Source organism: Dicentrarchus labrax, unplaced genomic scaffold (genome assembly GCF_905237075.1).
Source record: "Dicentrarchus labrax unplaced genomic scaffold, dlabrax2021, whole genome shotgun sequence".
NCBI classification, from domain to species: Eukaryota; Metazoa; Chordata; class Actinopteri; family Moronidae; genus Dicentrarchus; species Dicentrarchus labrax.
Genome location: NW_026136705.1, coordinates 10,630,449 through 10,657,715, shown reverse-complemented (window position 1 = coordinate 10,657,715; position 27,267 = coordinate 10,630,449). Strand labels below are relative to the sequence as shown.

Here is a 27,267-nt window from a genome sequence, read left to right as displayed (position 1 = left end):
ACTTTTAGACAATGCCCCTTTTCATTTCCCACAGGAATAAAACTTGTCAGGAGTTTACAGAGGAATTGTTTTGCCTAGAGCAGCCAGAGGGCTGATTCTAAATACAGGTTTGATGCCTACACCTTTCCAGGATCGTAATCACCAGCAGCCAGCAGCCCTCCACTGCTGTCACACAGCTTTATGAATAACAAAAATCACATGGGCTCCTCAAACCTTTGGTTAATTACACAGGGGACTCAGGCTCTCTGTCACTTAGCTCCGGGCGAATGAACCAAATGATTTTGTTATTAGTTCCCTACCAGCTAACACCCAATGCTTTTCTTCGTTTTAGTTCAAATGTCCCGACCCAAATGTTTCTAACTGATTAGTGAAAATTGAAAGAAAACGATTCATGACATTTCTCATTTATCTGTGCAAAATGAGCTGCTTGGAGCTGTAGTGATCAGCATGATGACCTGATCATTATCTGTTCTATTTGATTTAGTTGAATAATATAGTTATGATCAGCTAAATGTCATTCTCTGTTCGCACTTTGAACAGTCTTAGCCTCAGACAGTTTCACTTTTATAATAATGCATCTGGCATGAATGGTTCAGGATACTGTACAACCATGTAGCTAATTAAGTGAAGAAACAATCACCCACACACTCACACAGACAGAGGAGAGGCGTGGACAGGAAGACGGCACAAGGCCAGAGAAAGACCTGGCTGTGCCTGTGTGTTGGTTTTGCTTCCCTGTTGTTTCAAATAGCACTTTTACATCTAAAATTACAACAGCTGGGACGTAAAAGGACCCTCCAAGCTGCTTTATTGACTCTCAAAGCCATTTTATGTTGTATCTATTTGGATTAACTGCTTTGCACCAAAAGTACGGCAGTTTCTTTCACTGTGTCAAAATGTGGAGTATGTCATTGAGAATGTAACAGAGCATGTAAACAGAGCCTTTATAAACAGCGGTGAATAATGAGCTGCAACTACAGATGATTTACCGACATGGTAAAATGTTCAAGCAGCTTTCAGCTTCCTGTAATACAGTGTGTTCCTTCATTTTAAATGCAACTAAATATCATTCAGTTTCAAGTGGCCTGCCCGACACACAAGTAAAGTGATTATTAACATAAAAAGAACAGCTGCTCAGTTGTGGTCTTAACATTTTGATTAATAAAACACTTCTTAATGTGATTAATATGATAAACACAATTATTAAAAGATATCTTTCACCCTAACCTGTTATTTTCTCCCTTGAGTGTCAGAATTATAAAAGAATACTAAGAGTCTAAAGCCATGTTAGTTAGCACAGTGGTCCTTTGAGCTAAATGCTGAAATACTGAGCATGTATAATGTTTGCAAGGTTCACAGCTAAATAGCACTAAAGTACAGCTGAGGCTCATGGGAATGTCATTAGTCTTCAAAGTATTTGGTCATAAACTAAAGTATTGGACCAAAGTTATTAAAATCCTGAGAGGAGCTTAAAAATGTCTGCACCAAATGTCATTGCAATCTATCCAATAGTGTATCTAGAGGTATTTCAGTCTGGACCAAAATGGCAGACATCCACAGACCTACGTCTCTATGGCTAAAAACATGCTTTTTGGATTTTTGGCAGTGGTAAAGTCAGGGGCACAGATGAAAGCTGAGGGAAAACCCATATCCAATCATTTCTAATGGTTAAAAATGGAAGATAAACAGGCTCAGATCCGGCGTCTGCCTCTTACTGCTTGCTTCCAGTTGACAGCAGACACATCCACAGCTCCATCTCCTCGCAGACTCGTAAGATTGTAATACACGCATCTGCTGCTGCCATATAGCATATGACTCCAGATGGAGCTTAGCCAACAATTAATTTCAGTCTGTGTAAATCGGCAATGTTGACTGAGAAGCCGCTATCTTATTTATAGCTATCCATATGTACCACCACCTCCTGCATCGACTAATTAGATGGTTTCTTGTTCCATCCAACATGTTTACAGCATTTAATAATATCCAGTGAATACACTTTGGACAATTCTATTGTCGATCTAAAAAAAAAAAAAAATTCATTACCATGAAAATTTAAATGTAAATACAGGAATACCCAGTATGTAATACATATAAAATTCAACTATAGTACCCTGTATGTAATAAATTAAAAAATTCACCTATAGTACAGTCCTGTTAGTCATAGGGCTTATAATGGACAACAATGAGCCCTCCAGGATGAACAGTGCTCTGCAGATAGGGCTTAAAATACTGGGAGGTAGCAGAAAGAAAAATCGGAGTTGGATTTTGGGTCAGACAAGGGCAACTACACGCCATTTATCAACAGACAGTCTGTGAAGGTGTTGAGAAAGTGCTTTACTGGCTCCAACCATTGCCAACATTTTAGGAGAAAATATCTCAATTCTTGTCAAAAAAGACAATCAGGCAGTTTGAAGAACTGAATAGAGCTCTCATTTGTAACAGAGGAGTGATTAAAGGTGTGGACAATATCTGATGACAGCGTCTCCATAGTGTTACACTGTACTAGTTATAATAATAGCCATAATTATGCTTTGTGTGTGCTGCTATTTATTTCTAATGTGTGTTTTTTCTAATGCTTTGAAAATTAATTCTGTGCACTGGTTGCTATGGTAATAAAATATGCTGCCTGCAAAGCAGTACAACTGCAAATCAAATGATTTTGTTTTCAAAAATGTTATGATATTCATGTTGGTTTTTGGAAGAAGCTTTAAAAACATCTTTCCCCATGAACAACAACACGAAAGACACCGAAGTAGCTCAAAAAACAATATGGCATCTACAGAATTAAGTGGGGGAGAGGGAACGCTACAATAATGTAACAATCTTCTCTCTAATCACAACAATGGATCTATTAAGCTTAAATCTACTTTCACATCAGCGTCTATGGAGATGGATTTAATCCTGCAATCCAGTAATTACTGAAATGCCATTCATTTCATTACAGGCACACACAGATCCCTCCAATGCCCGCTGCCGCCCTGCTCGGTGGCTGAATCAGACTTCATAAGAGGCATGAGCTGTTGGCTTGTCCTCTGAGTCATGGCATTCACAGCTGTCAGCTGAGGGCTCTCGAGCCATGAGCCTGCACGCAAATCAGATGCAGTTTTCTCTTCACCAACATCCACGTAAGGACAGCTTAACACAAAAAAAGGAGAAAGAGGAGGATAAAAGGTGAGGGCCATGTTGGCTGAGTATCAGTAGGCCTACTGGTTATAGATATAAGGTTGAACAAGCATGACCTACTGTTATATATTACGACGGTGCACCAGACTGCACCAGATAAAGAAAAGAGAAGATAATGGGGAAGAATAGCATGTGCTAAACGAGACAAAGAGCACACATGAGAGAGAAGAATGAAACGAAAAGATGGGTTGTCTGTGGTTAATACAGAAGATGGAGCAATTTAACAGGAAAAGGAAAAAAGGAAATGCCAGTTAATGAGAGAAAAGTGGAAAAAGGAGAGACAGAACCTTATTTTCCTTTATTTTCCTTTTATTGTCCTTGAGAGAACAAGATTTATTGCTTGTTGTTGTATTGTTGGAACTGTACTGACAGGAGCAGTTTACACAATGGCCTTTAAATGAACCAATGGCTGGTCAGAGCTAAACCCGACATGCGAAGCGCTAGTGGCGCTGCCTCGATAGCTAGTTAATGAGATAACAGTAAGACACGCCAGTAAGATGGATACAGCTACACACACGAGGACGCTCAGCAAGTCTAGGTAAGGCTGCAACGGCACTGTGACATCTGGAACATCAACAAGCTACTGTAAAAGGACAGCGCGCAGGTTTGGGTTTAACAAGCTGATCTCGCATTTCCTCTTAATTAGACGGACGTTTTTGTTTTGTTTTTTTTAGCAGAAAAGCCTGAGAGAGTAGTGAGCTTAAGTACAGCAATGAGAAAGAACACAGCAACAATAAGGTAATTAGAACGAGGGCTATATGATTCATTAGGCAGACCTCCTTGATCAGCACATTGGACAAGTGTGGCCCAAATTACTTTGTTTATCTTTCTAAAGAACCACACGTGTTTGCAACTTTTAGCTCTTAACTACAAAATGTGTGTCCTTAACATTTCTGCTGACCGGTGTCAAATGCATTCAACACAGCTTTAGGTTTGAGGTGTGTTTTTGCTGCTAATGCATGTGGCCATTGATTCATTCTAAGGTAACAAAAAACACAATTCCTATATTCAGATGATTACACACTAATGAAAACATGAATATTGTATTCCCTTTCTGCTAATACATCCTAGATAGATGTTACACACTATTTGATTTGTTGTTAAAAAGTATTTTTTTTAAGCAAATACGCCAAATATGTGATGCTTCCAGTTCTTAAATAGGAGGATTTGCTGCTTCTTTCTTGTCTTACATTTCAGTAAATATATTCTTTCCGGGTTTTGGACTGTTGGCCAAACAAAACAACTGATGTTTGGGCACTGGGAAGTTGGGATTGACATTTTTCACAGTTTTTAGATTTTTCATAGACCAAACAATTCATCATGAAAATAATGGGCAGATAAATCAATAATGAAAATAATCTTTAGGTGCAGCCCTGACTGATAAAACAGTGAGCAAACAATCCACCAACTGCCATCCTGATGATGCACAGAAATTATGTGACATCACCCTTTTCTAACAGAGACCCGCCCACTTCAAACCAGTAAGAAGAACATAGGAATAAGAATAGAAAAACTGAAAATCTCTCATCTGAAATAACCAAAACTGATTTAACTTTGTTAGATATCCTGTTGATGTAGGAACCCATCACCCAAAGTAAAAAGCCAATTGAGAAAATAACTTTTCAGGGCTTATTAAATACATGTGATTACCAGTGACATTCCATTTTGTATTTTATGACTGTTTGTGTAACCCTCTTTTGTACAGCAGGAGCTCTACACACACACGGCTTTGACAAATCAATGGCAATGACAAATCCTAACTATTTCCCTTTATTATTCACCCTCTTCACTGCAACCCACAGTGAAATTACTATTTCATTTCTTAAAATGCAGAGGCGGCCTTTCCTGTGACAGCTCAGGTGAGTTACAATGGCTGGCTTCTGTCTCAGCGTGTCTCCAAGGCAACCCCAACATTCCATTTGAAATTAATTTAGACAGTAGCGCTTTTATAAATCGAGCACACGGCGGAGGCTTCATTCCATCTTCAAGGAGGAAAAAAAGACACAGGGCAAAATGTCAATCCATTAAAGGCTGTTCTGCACTGTGTGCCTCTCAAAACCATGAGGAGTCTGCTTGAATGTGGCTGCAACTATAATTTATTTGATTGTGGTTGTTTGATGATGATGGTAAAAATGCTTGTCCAGTACATGTGGTTATTTTTTCTATTATTGTAGTGGCAGTTCCTCAGTGCCGAATAAGCAGGGTTTGCCTGTGCACTGGTCAAGTGCTTGTGATAGACAACAGGGTCTAACCTGTCCATTGAAATTCTCTGGAGATGGCCAGCTTGACCTTGAAGCATAAAGGTTTCTATTTCACGGCTGGCTGCCTGTGGATGTTATCATCTATAAGAATAAACACGGGTATAATTTGCATGAATGTTCCAATTAGAGATGTCGGCTGGTGATATCCAGGCTCACGCCCTGCCGCTGCCTGACGCTGGCTTCCACAACAATAATAGACCAGACACAGATATGAGAGAGAACAAGTGTCACTGGGGGAGGCTTTTTTAGAGGTAGTACACTGCGTCACCTGTCATACACTGCCCTTCTCCCCGCCAAGATAAGACACACACACACACACACACACACACACACACACACACACACACACAGATATACCTCTCTTCATCTACCTTCTGCCCTCTCATATGAGCAGTTCATTCACAGCAGAGGAGCAGGATTGTGCACGCCGCCTTCTTCCCTCTCTGCATTCGCAGTGTGTATTTCCACTCTGTATGTGTGGAGATGGGGGATGGAGGGCGTCCAGTGGGACCGCACCACAGATTGCTGACAGATCAGGAACGCTTTCTGATGCTGCACCACAGGAGAGTGATTAGGAAAGGTTTTGTCATTTTTCCCGATATTTCTGGGCCTCACTTTTCCTGCTCACAATCACTGACAGGTCCACTGCCTGTCACGATAAGGAAGCATTCTCTCCATAGTAAGGAGGCACGCAGTGATTAACCAACGCTAGAGGACAGATAGCTTCCACCAAATCAAGGTCAACCTGCAAAAAGCCTTGTTTTGACAGGATTTCTCAGTAATGGCTTCTGCTGAAAATGCAAAGCTTAATATTTGACCTGCTTGCGCAGACAAAAACTACGGACCAAACAGACAGACACAGACAAGGACAAGATTAATCTGTTACAGATATTGACTAAATGAAAGCAGAAACTGTAGAAGACTGCGCTACAGAAGGACTGGGAGAGGATGTCAAACAATAACTGATTGCGAATGATGGAGGGCTGAGACAATAGACCCTTATCATTTCTGATCTTCTGTGACCTCCAGTATATCCCCACATATTGTAAGATCACAGAGAGAAAAACAGGCCTCCATCAGAAGAGGAGAGAGGTGGAGATGAGGACACGCTGACAGACATGTTACTGACAGTCATGATTACCATCTGTCATCAGGTCCTCACACACCTCGCTGCCCTGCAGTGAAGCACGAAGGCGTGTGTGTGCACACGTGCGTACATCCGTCGACCCTGAGTGTTGGAGAGATGAAATAAAAAAATATGTATTTTAGCAGTTTCCCCTAAACTGTCAAGGTGAGATCAGTCACTCCTCCCTCGACCACTGTGTTGCTCCTAACCCCCTTCTTCTTTTACATCTCAATCCACAGCGCTGCCGTACTGGCGGCCATGCGTGACGAGCCTGGGTCATGGCAAAAGGGAGATAACATGAGACAAACCATAATGCCACAACGGACATCCCACCTCTCTCTGCCTGCTCGGATTTCACATCTCCTCCGGCCATCTGCCAGAGAGGCCTAACGTGCTGGTGGGCTGTGAAGCGGCAGATATTCAAGCATTAACACAGGCTCCACCGCACTGCCGCAAGAGACGATACACGCATACATGAATGCAGTAATGCCTTCAATATCTCATGAGGGCTGTATATTTTGGGGGTCCAAAGCAATGTTTCTGGACTAATCAGTGTAGAAATGTGTTTACATGCCTGGGGAAGGAGTTGATATTGAGTAAAATCTTCAAAAAGCAGGGGCTTCTAATCTGCAAGCTGGGAGCAGGATTAAGGCACCTTTCAGAGGAGGCATCCTGCTATAATCCCTCAGTCTCTGTACAAACAACAGTTTGTATATTCATACACAGATTGGGAAGTGAAGCAGTTGTGGATCACTTCTGTGCATGCACTGAGCTGATCAGTAAGGAAAAGTGAATAGCCATCCTGAAATGAGCCAACTTTTACTCCAAGGAAGTGATTTGAATAACATTAAGACCTTTTTTTATGCATGGAAAGTGAAGTGGGGTTAGAAAGTGGGGTTAGAAAATGGGCTTTTCTAGGAAAATCATAATGCATTTTAATCACTCAATTATGGCCTAATGAAGCTATTAACACCAGCAGGAAGTGCATTCATGTAGCAGACTGCATTTATTATTATTGTGGATTTCCTATTCATTCCTGCGGTGATGGCAGTCACTGGAGGTCACCTTCATCTAAGCCTACTCTGACATTTGAGCTGAATAACAAAAGCGCCGACCACATACACATGTAACATTGTTTACACTGTGATGATACAAAAACTGTGATTCACACAGAAAATCATGATTTTATGACAATGCAATGAATTTATGGCCGGTAAAACGTGGTTGAGACACGGAAGAAACTACATTTTCCCATTTGTTTGAGAAAATTTTGCTCCACACTCACACAGAGGCTAGCCCAGCAGAGAGGAGTCCCTGGCCTATCTGCAGTAAAACTATCCATCCTCACTGTCTGGAAGTCAGGTTGCACTGTCTGCTCTCCCTTGCCACCCTTGTCTGCAAGTCTACACCCAGAGACAGGCGGCAGAAGCCAGCCAGCTCTCTGGGGAGCCGAGGGCAGCAGCAGATCCAGCTTGTCAGCACTAGACACCGGGGTCTAAAGCAGCCAGCAGACTTGGCTGGAGAGAGGGTTGGGTAGAGGTGGGGGCGGCGGTGGGTGAGCATTGTGAAAGCACTCATAAAGGTCAGGGGAGTTGGCTGCTGCTCTTCCAGTGGTCCACCACTTGGCGCCTCAAAGGTTAGACAGTGCCTTCAGCCGCACCAGAGGTGATGTGAGAATACAAGAAAATGTCACCAACACCAATATGGCTCCAGACAAAGTCGATACCGACATAGTGGCAGCTACACAGAATGCTCCAGCCTTTGTTAGGAAGCCATTGCAGTCAAGGTGGCGGGTAACATGTGCGGCTGTGGAGGCCAGGTTAGAGGAATACACCACATATGAGGTGCCCCCCTGTGGTTTTATGCCAATCATAATCCTGACCTCATGTTTGGCTCTCCTGGTATAAAAATAACCTAAATGATGAACACCTGAAGTCTTTTAAATGCTCTCAGTGGGCCGAGTCAGAGCCCTCACCTTTGTCTGACTCTCTTCCGCCCTCTATCACTAGACAAAGTGAAACATCTGCAACAACAACGTGGTCCCCAGACATTACGGAGTCAAAGTGAGGCAGTAGAAGACAAAATGGCTAACCAGTTACAGTATCACCCCCTCAGTGTCACATCCCCTCTGTGGCTCCCCATATGGGCAGCAGCGGCCATGATGGGCTTATTAATCCCCTGGGAGGCAGGGGACAGAGGATGAGTGTGTCCAGGCTTGCTGTAATATCCTCTGGCCAGGCACTGTGTCTGTGTGTGTCTGTGCACACCACCCGCCCCCACTCCCTCCACCAATGCCATCTGTTTCCTGCCCAGCACTCTGGCTTAAGTCCCCACTGAGCCTCGGTCTCTCCTGCTCTTCTTGCTTGCTTAGAAAAATTGCCCCAGTCGGCCGTTACAACATCTCAAACACTACGCAGAGGCTCTAAATGTACGATCTTTAAGTTAGAAAACACAGTCCACACTGCAGTTAATCACTATGATTTTCTGCAAGTAGTAAATAAGAGCAGACACGGTTTACTTTTTTGTTTTTTTTACATTTATCAGTTGGCTTTTTCATGAGAAAAATAAATAATAGAAAATTAGAAATCTGAATTTAGTTTCCTCAAAATTGTATTTTTGGGTCAAATCATCAGTCAGAGATTTTAGATTCATTAAGTTAATTTTATGGATTTTCTTTACACTAAAAAATTCAAAATATAAAAACTTAAAATAAGAGTATTTTTCATTTCTGTTCACGCTGTGGGAGCCACAACTCAAATCGTCAAACTCCTGTCAGTTGTGGCTGCTTACTACAGCTGTCAGCGAGTTACTGTACATATTGTACAGATAGAAAATGGGCCCAGTGTGTGCTGTACACCTACGTAGGCTGCTGTATGAATCTAAATCGTTCTCTCTCTCCCTGTGTGTTTCCTGGAGCCCCATTTCCAATCCAGCATCACAGGGGGTTGCTCCGGTCATTTCTGCTCCCTGGCTGTGAAGCTATCATGTTGAAGATCCTCTATCTCAACTCAGCACTTCTCTGCACTAGTGTCAATAAATGATGGCCTATCTTCAAGTCTATGTCACTTGTGTAATGTATTTGAGAAAGAACTGACAAGCAGATGACATCAATTTACTGCAGTTACTCTGAAAGCTGACACACATTTTGTAAGAGAGATACATGCTGCTTCTTTTGCAGTATTAATCTCATGTGAGTTTCCTTTTCCTTGCAGACTGAGGTAGACAATAAAAGCAACTTAAAGCAAACGTTTTTTTTGCACTTATCCACTTTCTGACAGAGAGTTAGATGAGAAGATTGATACCACTCACCACCCTAAATATGAGGCTACAGCTCAGTTTAGCACAATGACTGGAATCAGGAGGAAACATCTAGCCTGATTCTGCTGAATGGTAACAAACCTTCCACCTACCAGAACCTCTAAAGCTCAATTACTGATATATCTCATTTGTTTAATCCGTTCAAAAAATAAAGTGTAAAAGCAGTTCGCCATTTTACGGGGGATTATGTGCCAGACTGTTGGCTGGGGGAAGTAACTTCCTGGAATCTCTGCTGGTTTCCTGGCAACATCTCTGAGCCAAGAAATAGTCTGACACATAACCACCCCGAATGGTCACATTTACACTTCGGTTTCTGGACGGATTAAACAAACCATATAATATGTTAATTGAGTGAGCTTTAGAGGTAATTTTGTTACTCTTGGACAGAGCAGGCTAGCTCTTTTACATTATTTAAAGTCTTTGTGTTAAGCTAAGTTAACCTGGCTGCTGCCTCCAGCTTCATATTCATGGTGCAGACTCGTGAGTGGTATCGATCTTCTCATCTAACTCTCTGCAAGAAGTCAGAGTGCTGGTAAGAGGATGGTAGTGAAGCAAGAAGACAGGCGTATCATCAGCCAATCAGAGCTGTGGCTCAGTTTCCGCCATCTCAGCCAACCTGCAGCACGAACAGAAATTCACTGTCAGATTCTAACACACTTACCCTGAAGGTAACTAGATCACAGATCCATTTCTTTCCTTACTCACTCACTCTAATCCTGTGCATCTCCCACACTCCCTTTTTCTGTTGCTAATCATATTTGTTGCCACTGAATAAATGGCCAACATCCTCACAAACCCTTGCCCTTAAACAACTGCACAGCTGCTAAAGCTAGAGGGCCAGGGACCAATGAGTTCTTGAACTCCTTGAACTCTATATTCATTACTGAGCTGCAGATAGGTTGAGTATATAACTTTGCACTACTTTCTATCTGTCTTTAGTGAGCTGTATGAGCTCGCACACTTTCTGATTCATAAGGTTCAGCTTTAAAGGAACTTATAGGATTCATGGCCCACAACTTTTAGCGGCATGCCCCCAAGGAGGTAGATTCTCCTGTTTCTCCCTAATGGAAAAGGCATTGGGCATGAAATTTCCCCTGACAGCTGACTCCTTTAAACCCAGCAAAGGGTCTGCTCTACACTGTGGGGTTAATCAATGAGGTTGGAGGACTGAGGATAGAATACAGATGAGAGTCAGATTCAGATGTGCAGAAGAGGACGCATCATCAGATAAGGGCCGAGCTCTAGCCCTCTCCATACGTCTCTGGAAAATCTAAAGATTCCAATTTGTGCACTTCATGTCTGCTTTTTTAAGGCCGGTACGTATGCGTGTTAGAGGGCTGCAAATGGACATGCCCTATTGTGGAACCGGACAAAAAAATCAGTTTTGGTGGTGACATTTATTCTGCCCCAGCATGGCACCAACGGGCCACTTGCCTTTACTGTGCGAGAAAAGGTCAGACACTTTTCCTGTAGCACAGCTCTGGAGGAGGCCTGGGTCACCTGAAAAAAACACAGTACACAGTTCTCCACTAAAAGTAGAGTGGACTTGCACAGTAGAACAGAACGTAATGCACACAGTGGTTGCTGCATTTGTTGTTGAAGTTTGTTCTTTTGTAAAACATGCTGGATGTGCTTTAAGAGGAACAAAAAGTTAAAGTGCTTCCTAACATCTCATGTTTGAACAGATTTTCAGCTGACACTCATTCACACCACACCCTCTCTGCCAATTAGACTGCTGTTGACATAAAATCAATGGAGATATATCTAACTAGCAAAGTAATTATTAATAGCTTAAAAATCTTTCCTCTCTAAGAGACACATTTATATTTCTTTCTGATCTTCCTCGCGAATTCCTGAACTCTGAGTCTTCTAAGGAGATGAGACTGGCCGCACATTCTCCCTGCTAAAACAATTATATCAACCAGCATATAAGGTCTACTGTGCTGATGTAAGAAGGCTGTAAAGCATGTAACTTCCTTTTGCTAAGAAGGCCGGTCTTCACAATAACGCCCATTGAAAATGTGAGTCAACAAAAGCTTTTTTATGGCCACTGGGAGCCTCAGAGATAGAAAGGCTGTCAGTGCGTCTCTTTTATCAGATTGGTTAATATAAGTGGGTCCCTGTGGTAAATAGCAGTGCTGAATTGCCAACGACAAATGCTCTGACTCAAACACAATAGCAATAGTAAAATGTCCCACTTTATCTCCATCTTCTCGCTGAAGCCCCTGCCCGCTATCACAGCCTGTGTAACTTAACAAGGGTGGAGCGTCGGCCTCAGAGGAGTGCAGTGCCTCCACATCCTCTCACCTCATACCTCTGCGTCTGCCTCAGACAACATACCCATTTCTAATTCTCCCAGTAAAGGTCCATGGAGAGCAATGAAGCCAAACATTCTCCCAAAAAGAAATTGGCAGCCAGGGTCCATAAATGCTCAGTGGCTCTCTGTTGTGTGAATTGCTACAGCCCGCTGCTGGTGTTTGGCCTTGCTGAGCTCCCAGAACAGCTCTGTTTTACTGTGCGTGTGTTTTTGTCTTAACTGAACTGCAGGCTCTTTATATTATTGTCTTTGGTTGGCTTGCTTATTATGAGTACTCTATTCTTTTTGCATTGTGTTCTCGAGTCTAATGTGTATATGCATGTAGATAAAGCTGAACTGTTTTCTCAGACTTCTACTTTTACAATGCAGAAAGGATTTCTGCTGTTGCTGCAGCCACAAAACTGATTTCATCTAGTTTAATCAGCCTTATTAGCATAAGGCACTGGAAATTGCATAATTTCACTTATGACTGAAGTGCAAATTCTATTGATTGCAGAAGTTTAAATTGCTTACTAAATCAAGGTTGGGAAACTTTGATAGTGGCATAGTACCAAAAGAATCACTATAAAGGAGCAGCAGTGACAGCGTTTGTGTATAATAGAGGAGAAAATAGCAGGAATTCAAACAGTGAGACAATAAACCTGTTACAAGCCCCCCCCCAGGGGTGTCCTGATCCGATCTCAATGATTGGTATTCATGCTGATCTAGGTTTTTTTCTTTTTAAATGATCCGTATCGGTTATATTGAGCTTTATTCGTTGGTTTATTGGAAGGTTTGTTATTTTATACCTTATTGTGTATACAACCTCCCCACCCCCACCCACCAAGGAACAGCTTCTTAATGCAATGCAAAGCTATACAGTTGTCAAGCATGTACATTGGATTGATTTTAATAACTGTAATGTACTGACGCACTGCAAACTGTTTTATCAAGGAAAGAAACACAAGTACTGGATTACGACTGGGTACCCACACTTAGTATTAAATGAGTCAGAAGGGGCTAAAAACACTTAATCTGGACATCCCTACCCCCTGCTATTCCTAAAATGATTTAGATAATTTAAGAACTGCATATAACTTTTGAATCACGACTGGAAATTACAGTAATACCATCCATCAAACAACTGCTGGCTACTGTACCTCCTATTTTATATAAAAAAATAAATAAAAAAATAACATGACTCAACTGAGCGCCACTAAAAGTCTCAGGAACATTTTGGAAGTCTTGATGAGTCTGCTAGTAAAGAATGAATAATAAAATTGTAAAATGAACGATACATTATTGAATTCCCGCAGGAAGAACCTCCACCATAGCTCCCTAAAAGACGACAATAAATACTTTGGACAGGTAGTAACTGGGAATGGAAAGAAAAATTGATTCAGCAACTAAATGTAATTGTTTTTAGTCTGCTAATATAAGGCATTCAATTGTTGTTGTTTTACAGCTTTTAAAGCCAATAACTACAACAGAAAAAAGTGCCAAGTTGAAACAGCACAATTACTTTACTTTACTTTGGTTATGAGCACACATGGGAAAGCAAAAAAAAAACAAAAGTGAATGACGATAGACCAGCTGAGATTCCGCTTCAAACAGCAGCTGCCCACATTAAATACAGGTTCTGGTGCAGGTTTGGATTTTAACACTGAAGAGAGGAAGCAACCAACTTCTCTGCATATTCCAGTATCAAACCAGATATCACAAGAAATGTCTAATATACAATACAGTCTCGATAATTAAAGAATGACAAACAGTATCAATATCTATTGATTCCGTATAGAATAGTGCAGGGCACTTAAATAAATAAAATCCATCCATCAATCAATAAAAATATACAAGTAAATATTTGTCAGGGGTGGAAAAAGTATACAGATAATTTATTTAAGTGCTAAAGTAACAATCTAAACTGACTATTTAAATAAAAGTCCCTCATTCAAAGTTTTACTGAAATAAATGTTACAATTATATAATTATAATGTTACCTTTAATAAAAGTAAAAGCACTCGTTCTGTACAAAAACAGCCCCTGCTACTGAAATGTTTTTTGTATTTAACATTGCCAGATTGGTAATACTAATGCATCAACACATTTACTGTTGTAGGTGGTCGAGGTGGAGCTAATTATATATAATAAAGTAGTTCAGTCCAGTGGTTCCCAACCTAGGGATTGAGCCTCCTCTAAATGGTCACGGATAAATTTGCAAGATGTCATGAGATGATTAATGGGAGATGAAAAAACAAAATGTTGTATTTTATAAGCTAATCATATGTTTTTTTATGTATCTTAACCTGTAAAGTAACTATAGGGGTCAATAAATGGAATGGAGTCCAGCACTAACAACACTTCTAAAATGCAGTGAAAGGTAATCGGGACAGAATCTTGCCCATGGCGGCAACAATTTTTCTTTCAGGGGTCTTAATGAAGCGGCCTCCCATGCTGCCACCGCTTTCATTCTGTAGATTGGATACAATTAGTCTGAGTAATTGCTTGTGGTTGCTTGATCAAAGTGGTGACAGAGGTTTTGGAGACATAAAAGGAGGTGACAGTATGAGATGTTAAGAGGATGTCCTCTATTGACAGACTTAATGTGTTACTTCACCCTGTACCACTCAACAGCACAGACGCTTTCACATGTCTGCAAAATACCCACAATGCAGCTGACATCATTACCCTCAACTAGCCACACTGCGTCCCAATACACACAGCCAACAAACGTCCATGCAACGCATTCATGCAGAGGGAAGGAAAAGCCTTTAACCACAATGCCGTATTCTGTGTTAAACTACAAACAACATTCAATTATAACCTTATTTACAACATTCAGACTAAAACACTGCAGGCAACTTTACACTGATCTGTTCATACTGCTTAGTCTCAAAAAAAGGTCAGTCAGGCAGGAGAAAGATAAAGGGGTCGGCGGGGACTGCCTGCCACCTAATATCTCTCCCCCTCCTTGCAGTCCAATATCAGGTTTGAATTCACAGTCTGGGGCTGGGTCTGGCAGACACACTGTCTGATAGAGCTTCTAAATAATTCACTATCCACTATCCGTGTCCATATACCTGTAAACTCTCTCTCAGACGAGAGTAGTTACCATAGATACACACAGGCTACCCTGCTGTTTGAGGGGTACAGCCATGTTAGGCTCTCTCAGTGTCTGCCTGTTGTATTGACTCAAAGTACATGTTATGGATGACATTTCTGTGCTGCTTTCTCTCTGTGTGTATCTATTGTGACTGACATGTTGTTTGCCCAATTTAACTCGTGCCTGCTTTTGTGTTTGTTGCTGGTAAAATCAGCTGGTGTACTATATGAGTATCCACACGCAGTGGGGAGCCTCGTTATTTAAAGGACCCAATTGCTGCTTTTGGAAAAACAGCACTATCAAGCTGGTGTGAAAACTCAACAACAATATACAATACTACAGTAACACTGGCTCATCTCATTTTTGTTATTTTTTCCTTTCTAGCATCTGTAGAGTCACAGCATTAATTCATCCTGCACGCTAACATGTTTACAGTGACAATGCTAACACAGTGACATGTTAACCGACTTAGTTTAGTGTGTTATCGTGCTAACATGTACTAATTAGCCCTTAACACATAGTATGGCTACAGCTGATGGGAATGTCATACGGCTTTGCAGGTAGTTGGTCATTAAACAAAGTAAAGTGCAAATTAAAAATGTGACCTGATGGTTACATTTTTAACTCCTCTGGTTATTGCAATTTACCTTAAAGCCCAAATACCATGACAACACAAAACCTGCTGGTAGCACTAGAGGTAAAGTAGATAGAAGTCATCAGGATTCACTGTCAGGAAACCAACAGTCAAATCTTTTTAAATGGAAATCCATCCAACAGTTATTGAGAGAGAGTTTCAGTTTTTGTTTCCATTACAAACGATTTCACACAAATAAAATTACAATTACATATATTTTTGTGGAAAAAAATATTACTTAGCAAAAGGTAATCTTTTTTTTAATGACTGAACAATGGGGCGGATTTAAGGTGAATTCTTGCCTCTGATTGGCTATTCCTACTCAGTTCATACATGTGTTTAATAATGTGATCATCTGATCATCCGTACACTTTACTGTTGGAGTAAGTTGCCTGATGAATGTGTCTTATTCCTCATAACCATCATAGACTTCTGTGCTTCTTAGAGCATTCTTGTACCTGTAGTTCTTAGAAATCTGAAACAGACCCTGGTTAGTGGCCCTGTCCACAACTTCTGTACTCTGATTTCACTCTCCACAGGGAAACTGATACTCAGTCTTCACTGCACAACCATAAACATGCATCATTAGTTCACTTTTCAATAAAATATATGATCATAATGCTGGCCTTTTAATACTAGGTCGCAGTGTAATCCCCACATGACTGCCTCTGCTCGACACATTAACATTTATGTATGTGCATATGTGTTTGTTACTTGTTATTCCTAATACCTCTTTGTGCGACAAAAAAAATTAAAAAATAAAGTGTCCAGGTGGTGTTAAGTGGCCAGTAATCCAGGTTATTACAGCAATCAAAGGGTGAAGTAAAACTCAAGCTGCTGGAGCTGGGAAATAATACACACGCTGGTACTCAGGTCTTTCTGTTAAAGAGGTTATTTATTATTTACCAGCAGACATTTGGTCATGAAGCTCAGAATCGTCTAACTATGGGGCTTCAGATGGATGTTCATTCAATCAGACACACACAGGCATACGCACAGTGAGCTGAGAGACATTCGTCAACTACTGCATGAACACACACACATACACACAACACACACACACACACACACACACACACACACACACACACACACACACACACAATTTTACATAATCACAGAAAGAGAGCATGATTGATTCACCCCTCCCCCATACCGGCTGTATGACTCTCTCTGACAGGGAGGAGTGAACTGAACACACATTCTGACAATAACACACAAAGACGGAAATAACAGTGTAACACAAAACCAAGCGCAGGTATAGACTTCACACCGAGGTCAATCTGCTAGACGCATCCGTCAGTACGCCGGCTCCGAGCCGAGGATAAAGGGAACAAACTGTTATTTTAGGTCTGGCTCGCTCTAAATAGGGGAAGGCAGTGCGACGACTGCAGCAGGCGAGGCTGATATGAATTCCCAGTATGCTCCGCAAAGAAAAGATGATAAAGGTCAGAGCCTGTATTCGTCTTTTAGCACAGTTTTTGCTCGCAGCATCACCTCTTCCTGCTTTTATTCCTCTGCGTCCTTGGCCTTTTCCCCATCTCTCCGGGGTGAATAAATGGAATACTGCCACGCGGTGCAGCTCAGCACTGATGACATTTTGTCTGCTGGTTTCACTCATGATGAACCATTGTCACTCATTACACGCACCCACTGACAATACTGTTTATCCAGAGCAATTAAAAAGCTGTTTATTTAAAAGACAGTGCGTGATCCAAATAAATAAGATCCAACATCATTTACATAGACCACAAAACTGCAAGCAGAGGCTAGCAGGGGATTACATTAGTTTACCCTTGTAAATACTGTTTTTAGTGGGTGAGAGAGGGAGGTTAGTAATTGGCCAAACAAGCCATTATTGAGGTTCTGTCTCATTTCCTCATGTGAGAGCTGCTCCCTGAGTCAGCATCTTATCTTTGCCCGATCCTCTCCACCACCTCACCCACTCAGGATTATGACAGCTCTGGATGGGCTGCTGAGAGGATCAGTTCTCCCACTCACTCTTTTGCTTTATCTACAGTATCTATCGCCACAATAGGATTCGGGAGGCTCTCTAAGGAATACTGAGACACAAAAACAATCATTTCCTGCACGATAAACACCTGCCGTCACTGCATATGTGTGTGTGTGTTTGTGCTAAAGCATCATCATTAATAAGGCATTTATGTGTGTTTGGTGATTGTGTGTGCGTCTGTGTGTAGATCTCTGGCTGCAGCGCTGCACAGCTCAAGTTTGGCTTTGGGGTGTTGATTTAAATTTCATGTCTTTTGTCAATTTTGGATAAAGGAAACGTCTTAATTAAAATGTAGTTCAGTCATTAATTTCGACGGTTTTCGCACATTGGAGGTTAATGAGCTTATATTTCTTTTCCATCTACAGTATAGCAAAATTTGGAGCGCTGTTTTCCAGACCCTTTATATAAAATATTGTTGATTTTTTCCTTCCTGATACCGATTCTGATACCTTAACTTTTGGTTCAGTTCAAACTTTATCTCGAGGGAAAATGTGATCTGCAGTAGAAGGCCAAACAGAACACATCATACAAGGGACATTAATCACAATCGTTAAAGTGTGCAGCATCTGTTTGTTCAAATTACTCAAACATTTGGAACGTAGCCATCATAAAGTGCTGCTGAGCAGTGCAGGTTTTTACCTCGCGCATAGATGCTTCAGAGTTTGGAGACATAGTGTATATGACTGTGTATACTGCTAAGCCTGTATGATTGCTATCGTTGTTGTATGGCCTGGCTCAGGTAAAACCAGGTAGGACGGGTCATGACTTCGCCATCCTGGGAAAAAAGAATGGCAAACGGGACAATGCTGGGAAGTAACAGGGGCTAATAAATGAAGTGGTGCACTGATACCTCATATTTTAGGCCGTATCGGAGGGATTTCTGATATATTGCGGTATTGGTATCGGAACCTCTCTAAAAAGTAACTCAATTCTATTTTTATTTTACACATGCTTAATTTAAAAAATAGATAGATAGATAGATAGATAGATAGATAGATAGATAGATAGATAGATAGATGGTGTGTGTGTGTGTGTGTGTGTGTGTGTGTGTGTGTGTGTGTGTGTGTGTGTGTGTGTGTGTGCTGGCTCTCTGGAGTCAGCGCGGCAGATGGTTTTGTGTTGAGGGTGGGTTGGCCGCAGCAGCTGCTCTCACTGCGCCTCTCTCCATTCTTCTCACCCTCACACCCACACACACATAAACACAAACGGCGCTCCTGAAAAGTACACCGGGATCACCTGATGGAACTAGACACTGATCCCCTCCATTATTCATGAGCTGACCCAGAGCAGCTACATGACCACCCTAATATGCTGTAAATTCCTAACACAGCGCTCCCCCGACTCACCTCTCTCTCTCTCTCTCTCTCTCTCTCTCTCTCTCTCTCTCTCTCTCTCTCTGTCCGATACAAAAAACACCATGCGGCCTATGACGTCATTCTCAGATTACGAGGGGAGAAGGCTCAGTGATGAGCAGAGTGAGTGCAGTGATAAAATGTAGCATTTTCACTGTTCTCCCTCCTCCCTCCACCCCTCTTTGTCTCAGTCCCCCCCCCTCCCCATCACCTCTCCTCTGAGGAAGAACTTCAAAGCAGCTCTGAAGTCAGTGGGATAGAGGAAGGGGATCCCTAGGGGACAGTACCCCACACACACACACACACACACACACACACACACACACACACACACACACACACACACACACACACACACACACATACACACACACACACACACAAACACACACACACACACATACATACACAGAGTGCCCAAAGATGGCTAACAAGCAGTCAAACAGTGCCCTTTGAGCAGTAACTGGGTGACAGCTTCAAAAGGGGCCCGACTCAAAAAGAGCGCGGCGGTTACTCATGACTGTATTGACTTCAATAATGCAGTTTCATGTGCCTGTTTTATCGCACATCTCTTGCCAAAGCACACACACGGCGACATGCAGATGAACGCAAACTCCACAGAAAACACATCGGCCTGGCAGGAAAGAATGCACTGATTTGAATGCATAATATTTAATCTAGTAATAATAGATCTGAGGGGAACTAATTAATAAAACATTCTCTTATTTAACAATTATCAGTTGCAAAGGACAAAGTTCATTAGAAACAGCCCCTACAAAAAAAGTTGGGCTGAATTATTCAGTTTTTTAGTCCTTGATCTAAATTTTATCTAATGTTTTTCTGCTTCTTGATGAGGATGAATCTAGGGCTAAGCTCCCTTTGATCAGGAGATGAGGCAGGCGTTCTCTTGATCTTCCAAGTTGCTTAAATGCTTTCCACTGTGGGAGGCTGACCTCGAACTTCAAGTTGCATTACAGACGTACAGAATCCAAATCCAAACTACCGAAAGACAAAACTTAATTGCCTATGAATGTCAAGTGTGATTTCAAGAGGACGTGAGAGGAGGAAGGACTCGGAACAGACGAGCTGAGGCTCATCTTGGCATCTTTATCCCCCATACAAGAGATTCACAGTCTGATTTGGTTATCAAGATGAGTCATTCTCTATAGCAGGGGTTGAAGGGGGGCACTGAGGGAGGGATGAGACGAAGACACTGTGAGGTAAAAGGGATGGGGGCATGTCAGTGTTGTACAAACAACTGGAAGTTAGTTATTGTAGTTTGGTCCACTGATTGCGGACACTCACCATTATTGACAGCAGTTGCAGTTGCAGCAGCTGTGACACAAAGCTCAGAAGAAATTCAAGTCTAACTAATTTACTACGTTACTGTTTGTGTAAAGGACGGCACTCCTTATCGCAGCCATGACTCAGTCGAATCTGAACACAAAGACACATATTTTTAGATTCAGTGTGACTTTACTTTAGGGATATCATTATGTCCGATGTTGTAAAATCATCCATAAAACGGATCAGAAATCAGAGAAAAATGATGCCTCTTTTAACTCCAGAACTTGTCTAAGAACCATCACGTTTGTTTTCTTCAGTGTATCAAAGCAATCCAGTGATAGTTCTCAGTACAGCCAAGATCTCGCTGCGAAAAGGAGCTGCTGATACTAACTTGGCATACTTTTAATGGTGCTAGAATTCCAAACTCTAAACAAATACGGGCTAAAAAAGGGTGGCCCACAGCCAAGTCGCTGAATCCATGGCAACACTGTACCTGTTGTGTCACCATAGAGTCACAGGGATTCAGAATGGAACAACATTTCCCACATCCCATAGTGAGTTGAGTCTTGCTTCACCAAGCATTGGAAATGTATAAAAAAAACCCACACATGATGATGCGTGTGAGAAATGGAATAAAACATCAAAAGCAAACTCCAAGAGGCATCAGCCAGACGGGGAGAGAGTACCTGATTGTGTGTTACTCAAAGGAGGAGGATTAAAAATGGATGCGCTCTAACATGGGTAGAGTGGTGTGCTATTTTGTCAGCGTGAGCACTGTGACACAGGCCCCCGCTGCAAAGCCGGAGGGGTGGGGGATTTTCTTGCGGGGATAATTCATCTCAGGTAACCTTAATGGAAGATAGGAAGGTGCTGCATTCTGCCTGTGAGTGGGCTGCTGCAGGATCTGATGATGGCAACAACACCCCACAACAACAGCACATAGCTCATAACAGCCTCTCGAGGGCCGCAGCCAGTGTAGAGTGTGCTGGGTATCAATCTGTATAACACCATGGTCTTATAGCAGCTGCTGATAACTCTTCAAGCACAAAATGGTTGGAGGTTACAGCATCAGGATCTCTCCAGGAGGAGGTGAAATTGTAAAATCCTTTTTAATTAAATTGCAATGATTGTGTCAACCTGTTTGTATGAATTATTTTGATGCCTGTACTTGTTATTGGCTTTATTGTTGTCTGACAACTGAAAGAGTAGCTGGGCGCACATACAGTGTGTACACCAAAACAGGTTTTGTTTGCATTGACTAAATTCAGTCCTCCTTCTGCGCAAGAAATGATGCCAAAGCTATCTGAAACTACTATGATATGAAGCAAATAAAGTGGGTGATCTTCCAAAGTTACAGTCTTTTTAGTCCTAAATTCCACCTTTTTGTACAATTAAAACCATAATAGTACAACACCATAACACCCACGTGATTTGTCTAACAGACTGCTGCAGCCTCATTAGCAGCCTTTAAATCAACTTTGGAATTCAGTTTTATGCAGATTTGTAGATTTTGTCCTCAATAGGAGGGAATCTGTTCCCAGCCATTATGAACAGGAGGAATGTTAGAATATTCATACTGGCTCCTGACTCCTGACAGACTTAAAAACTAGGAACTTATCCTTGAAGCTATAGTAAGTAAAAAGATGTATAAAGATGTCAATAATCTAGTTGAACAAAGTGTTTGACTTCCTCAACCCAATTCTTAATGAAATATTATAAATGTTTACTTCCTTAATGTAACTCGCTGAGAATGTCTTAGTTAATAACACATCATTTGCTTTCAGAGATATGATTTAAATATAGCCATAATAAGCAATATAGCCACCATCTATCATGAGTGCACTGTGACTAAATAAGGAAATATAAATACAGTGCAACAAAATAGTGTGACAGGTCAAAACAAAACAATATAATATAATTTGACAAATTGAATGAAATGTCTCAAACAAGATTTTAATGAATGTTGAGGGGGTCTAATTTCCCACTGGTGGTGCAAGGTCTTGTTCAGTCTGTCACTCTGATCACTGTGATAAGTTTGCTTCAAAAACCGCCAAAATAAAACACTAATTCCTTAAAAGGATGATACAGCTGCAAAACTTTAGCTGGAAGCACTCTCTATAAGTCTATTTGGATTTGAGACAGGAACACAGCCTTTTAAATAAAACATGAAGGAGTTACCACCTGCAGGGAAACCATACAGCCCAGCTACGCTACAGTCGCCCCGCCAACTCAAGTACAGACTCAAGGAGAATCAGAAAGTCATGTTTTCCTTTTTCCTGTGAGTCTATTTGGCATTGCTTTCTATCAATAAGCAATACGTGCTCTCACAATGCAGTACTTGTGTGTGCGTTCACCATCAGATCACATCATGAGGCAATGTGCAGCTATTGTGCTTCGACACTTGGTAAATGGTACTTGTGTGATAGGCCTCACCAACAGCAGCTTCGCCCTTCAGGAGTGCTGAAGAAGATGGAAGTAGGACAGGAGGAGGAGCAGTGCGTGTCTGCCGGCGGGATGAGAGGACAGGGGGGCGCAGGGAATTATGCACCGACAGAGGCTGCATGTGGCGAGGACGGACAGCGAGGAGAGCCACTGAGATGCTGCAGAGTGGTGGTGGTGGTGGTGGTGTTTGTGGTGGGAGGGGGGTATCGCTGTTCATCTAGGAACAATGTGAATGTAGAGCGAGCAGGAGACAGATGTTTTGCGGGAGAAAGAGGCTGAGGGACAGATGGCGGAGGAAGATAGAGCGAGAGTGACTGACACTTCTCTCACACCTCTATGAGCAGCCACATCCTAATACAAGCTAATCCCTCTATCAGCCTCTTACCTCACCTGGACCTATCTCGCCAGTGACAAAATGGAAGACCGCTTTCCAAGATACACTCAGTATTCTGGTTTTGGCCAGACCAGCACAGTGGTGCTCAAAGTCCCATGCAGCTGAGGATTTGGTCAGCACTGTCACTGTGCTGTCACTCACACAGCTCATGCTGACTTTTCCTTTTTAACCGAGCAGCGTGTCACAAACCGAGAGCTGATTACTGATTCCAGGGGTGTTCACGAGGACTGAGCCAAACACTCATTTGCTATGTCGGCATGGTCTGCAGTGGGCATTTGTGAATTTAGTCACACAGCTGTGTATCCTAATGTAATTCGCAGCAGCATGATAGATTGTGAGTTTCTGTCATTGGTCAGGGGCTGCAACTAATGATTATTTTCATTAACAATCAATCTGCTGATTGTTTTCTCTATTAATTAATCGTTCAGCTTATACATGTCCGTAAATTAAAAGAAATGTCCGTTACAATTTCCCAAAACCCAAGGCGACATCTTCAAATAGTCTGTGTTCTCCGACCAACAGTCCAAAATATTTAGTTCATGTTTAGTTTCTATATAAAACAGGAAAAACAGCAAATCCTCACATTTGAAAAGCTGGAAACTTTTTATATTATATATATATATATATATTTATATATATATATATATATATATATATATATATATATATATATTGGGGGTCTTTTTTGCCTTTATTTGATAGGACAGCTGATGGTTGACAGGAAAGGGGGAGAGAGGGTGGATGACAAAGCAAAGGGCCACAGGTCGGACTCGAACCCACAGCTGCTGCAGCAGGGACCCAGCCTCCGATGCCCCATATGTTTGGCATTTTTAATTTAAAAAATGACTCAAACATCTGATTGTTGTTGTCAAATTGGAGGCCGATTCATTTTCCTGTAAATCCACTAATGCATTAATCGAGTAATTGTTTCAGCTCTAGTATCAATATTGTGTTTCACAAGATAATATTCCAAGTATGAGGAGACAGCCCAGAGCTAGTCACAAGCATGGAGGTCCTCTCTATTGAAAATAAATAAAACACTTTACTGTCTATCTTTTTTATCTTTTTCCACGTCACTATTTCGACAATATTCAAATACAAAGTTACATTTTGCTTTTTGTTTTATTTGTTACATCGGGATATACAAGGAATCCTTACATAGCCTAGAAACACTGCAGCCAAAGCAAAAGAGCTACATCGAGCTCATTCCGACTCATCTTTAAAATGTGACCTACATGTTTAAAAAACTCCATTAATACCTAAAACATCTGCTCTCTCTCTCTCTCTCTCTCTCTCTCTCTCTCTCCCTCTGTTAAGATCCAAGTTTCAAATTAACCAGAAGCTGTAACAAGACAACACTCCCTCAGAGCACAGTTTTGGGAACAATTTACAGCGTGGCTGCTCATGAGACCTGACACTTTAACCCACCAGAGGTGGATGAGAGCATTCACACATTGGGAATAAAATGACACAGAGCCAATCCTGTCAACTGCCTCCATTAGAAATAGAACATCAGCTCTTTGGGGTCATTAAAAACAGGCACAGTGAGTGTATAGTGTGGTCTAATTTTAAAGAAGAATAAAACAGCCTTTTCACTAGATTGTACAGTAAATGAGCAAATAACTCCTCAGTCTTTGTCTATTTGCAAACTACTCACAACCATCACTGCAAATGAGGAAAGTATCCAGCTCATGATCATCTGTGAACCAAACTCGGTTCAAATTTCTGCTTATTTTAGAAAATCCTATTTCATACGACTAACATCCGCATCTTTTAGACAAGGCTGGGCATGCAAACACATTCACTATGTCAGCCTTATAATCCCGCAGATGACCACGGTGTGTAAACCGGAGTGGAGGCGGTTTTAAGCGCACACAAAAATGGCAACAGAACCAGAGCGGTGACGGGGATGTGAAATGTCCCGCAGCCTGGACGGAGGGACAGAAAGAGAGACAGCAGCAACGGAAATCGACGAGTTACAAAACACCACCATCTGCAAGGCGAGGAGAGGCTCCCCAGCCACAACACGGTCTCCGTACAGCCCGTTAGGACTGAACGGTGCCTCTTTCTCTCTGAACGGATGAATTTATGAGGCGCAAACAGAGCAAGAAGCTAATGTAAACACCGCCTTAATACAGCCATACAGTATTTATGAACCAGGAAAGGGAAGGGGAGCTTGTTCTTCTTCAGTGATGCCCGTTATTATCCCTGCCTCCACCAACTTGATCCTATTTGAGCTTCTTCGGAAACTCTTACCTTTTTCTGCAGTCGTTTGCCTCGTTTGTTGTCGGCGGGTCTGGCGGATATCGGTGGGTGTATTTCAGTATTTTCTGTATTCGGGACTCGGGTCGGTGCTGGTGCTGATGTGGAGCCGTGTCTTCAGTCCCTCCTCTTCAGCGTTAGCTAGCCCGCTGCCTCTGCTCGGCTTGTGGTGCTGAAGTGGACAGCGCACCGAGGAGCTCCGGGAACAATAACCCACACTGCGCCTCTCCGGCCCCGCCCGCAGCACAGCGCCCTCTGTCGGACCGGAGGAGCGTCTGCCGACCGGGGAGACTTTGAGTCAAGAGCATTGGAATAGCGTCACCTAGCGGGGTGAGTCCCCCAGTGTTTCTGTGCCTTATGGACCACAGTTCACTTTTTATATCATCATTTGGAAGTCAAAAAGTTTTCTTTCACGGAGGATATATTGACACGTCACAGTGGGAAAGCACTATGTTTAATGATTCAGTTAATGATGGCTGAATTCCATTTAGCTTCAGGTTCAGGGCGCTGGTATTGCGCATGCTGGCTCACTGTCACACTGTCATGATTTACTAGGAGACTTGAATATAACAGAGCCATCATTAATGTTATTAATAACACCTGTGCTTTCACTTTGCAGAGCCAAAATGTCTGCAGTGAAAAGATGTGTATACCAGCGTATCCAGGAGTTATGTACTTCAATAAACTGTGTGCTGTGTTTTACATGGAAATATTTTAGTGCCAGCACAAATTTAATCTAACTTGGACAGTTTTGAATTTCAAATGTGCAAACTGAATATTGTCTGCAACATTTTAAGTTGTATTTCACCGACTGAAATTTAATATTGAGTGAGTCTTTTTTCGGTGGAGTCCCAAATTTAGTTTTCAAATTCAGTTTCAGCTCAGAGGCACTCATCCAGGAGACTGTAGAACAGAAGAACTCCAATTCAATCAACTCCTTTCAAAGGACTTCTTTGGACCGCAAGGCTTTGTGGGTATGTAGGCCATGGGGGTAGCTGTGTCAGTACCCGATGCCTACCTTCTGCCCTATCGGTACTCTGCATGTGCAACTCATTATCAGCTCTGGAAAAAACAGTGCGTTTAATTCACAAGTGCGTTAGTTAAGCATACAATATTCAGTCTGTACATTTCTAAATTTCTAATTCAGATTCAATCTGTGCTGGCACTCAACTTATTCTCAGGGTTTAGTGAACTTTTGCCCTACTTCTGAGGATGGCTGTTTGTTCTGATTAAGTATAAAAAAAACTGAAAGGCTGAAATCTCTAATCAAAGCAGACACCCTTGCACAGTCTGACATAAAGAGCGAGCAATAGTATAATTTAACTATCTTTTATTTCATTTCACCCTCTGGACCTTGCTGAGAAGCCCTGGTGGTCCACAGACTCTACTTTGAGAACCACTAAGCTGAATATCCTGAAATAACCCCTGCCAACTGAAGATATGAATTTTGTATTTTTTATAAATACTAGCACTGGTGTGAGGTGTAGTATACATATTGCACTAAGTAAATGTCAGTGATTTAAGGGAATAATGTATTATAGACAGAAAAGATAACGTGAGATGTGAAAGGAAATGAGAATAAATGAAGTTGTCAG

The 27,267-nt window shown here is 41.8% G+C and overlaps 1 protein-coding gene across 2 annotated transcripts in view; it reads right to left on the bottom strand.

Annotated features, from left to right (window-relative positions):
* srrm3 (serine/arginine repetitive matrix 3) overlaps window positions 1-25,852 on the bottom strand; it is a 71,975-nt gene extending 46,123 nt beyond the window's left edge. For both annotated transcript variants that reach the window (XM_051400318.1, XM_051400319.1), the window contains exon 1: window positions 25,667-25,852. The gene's annotated coding sequence lies outside the window, so the exon portion shown is untranslated. The remainder of the gene's footprint in view (window positions 1-25,666) is intronic.
* Between the last annotated feature and the right edge of the window lie 1,415 nt (window positions 25,853-27,267).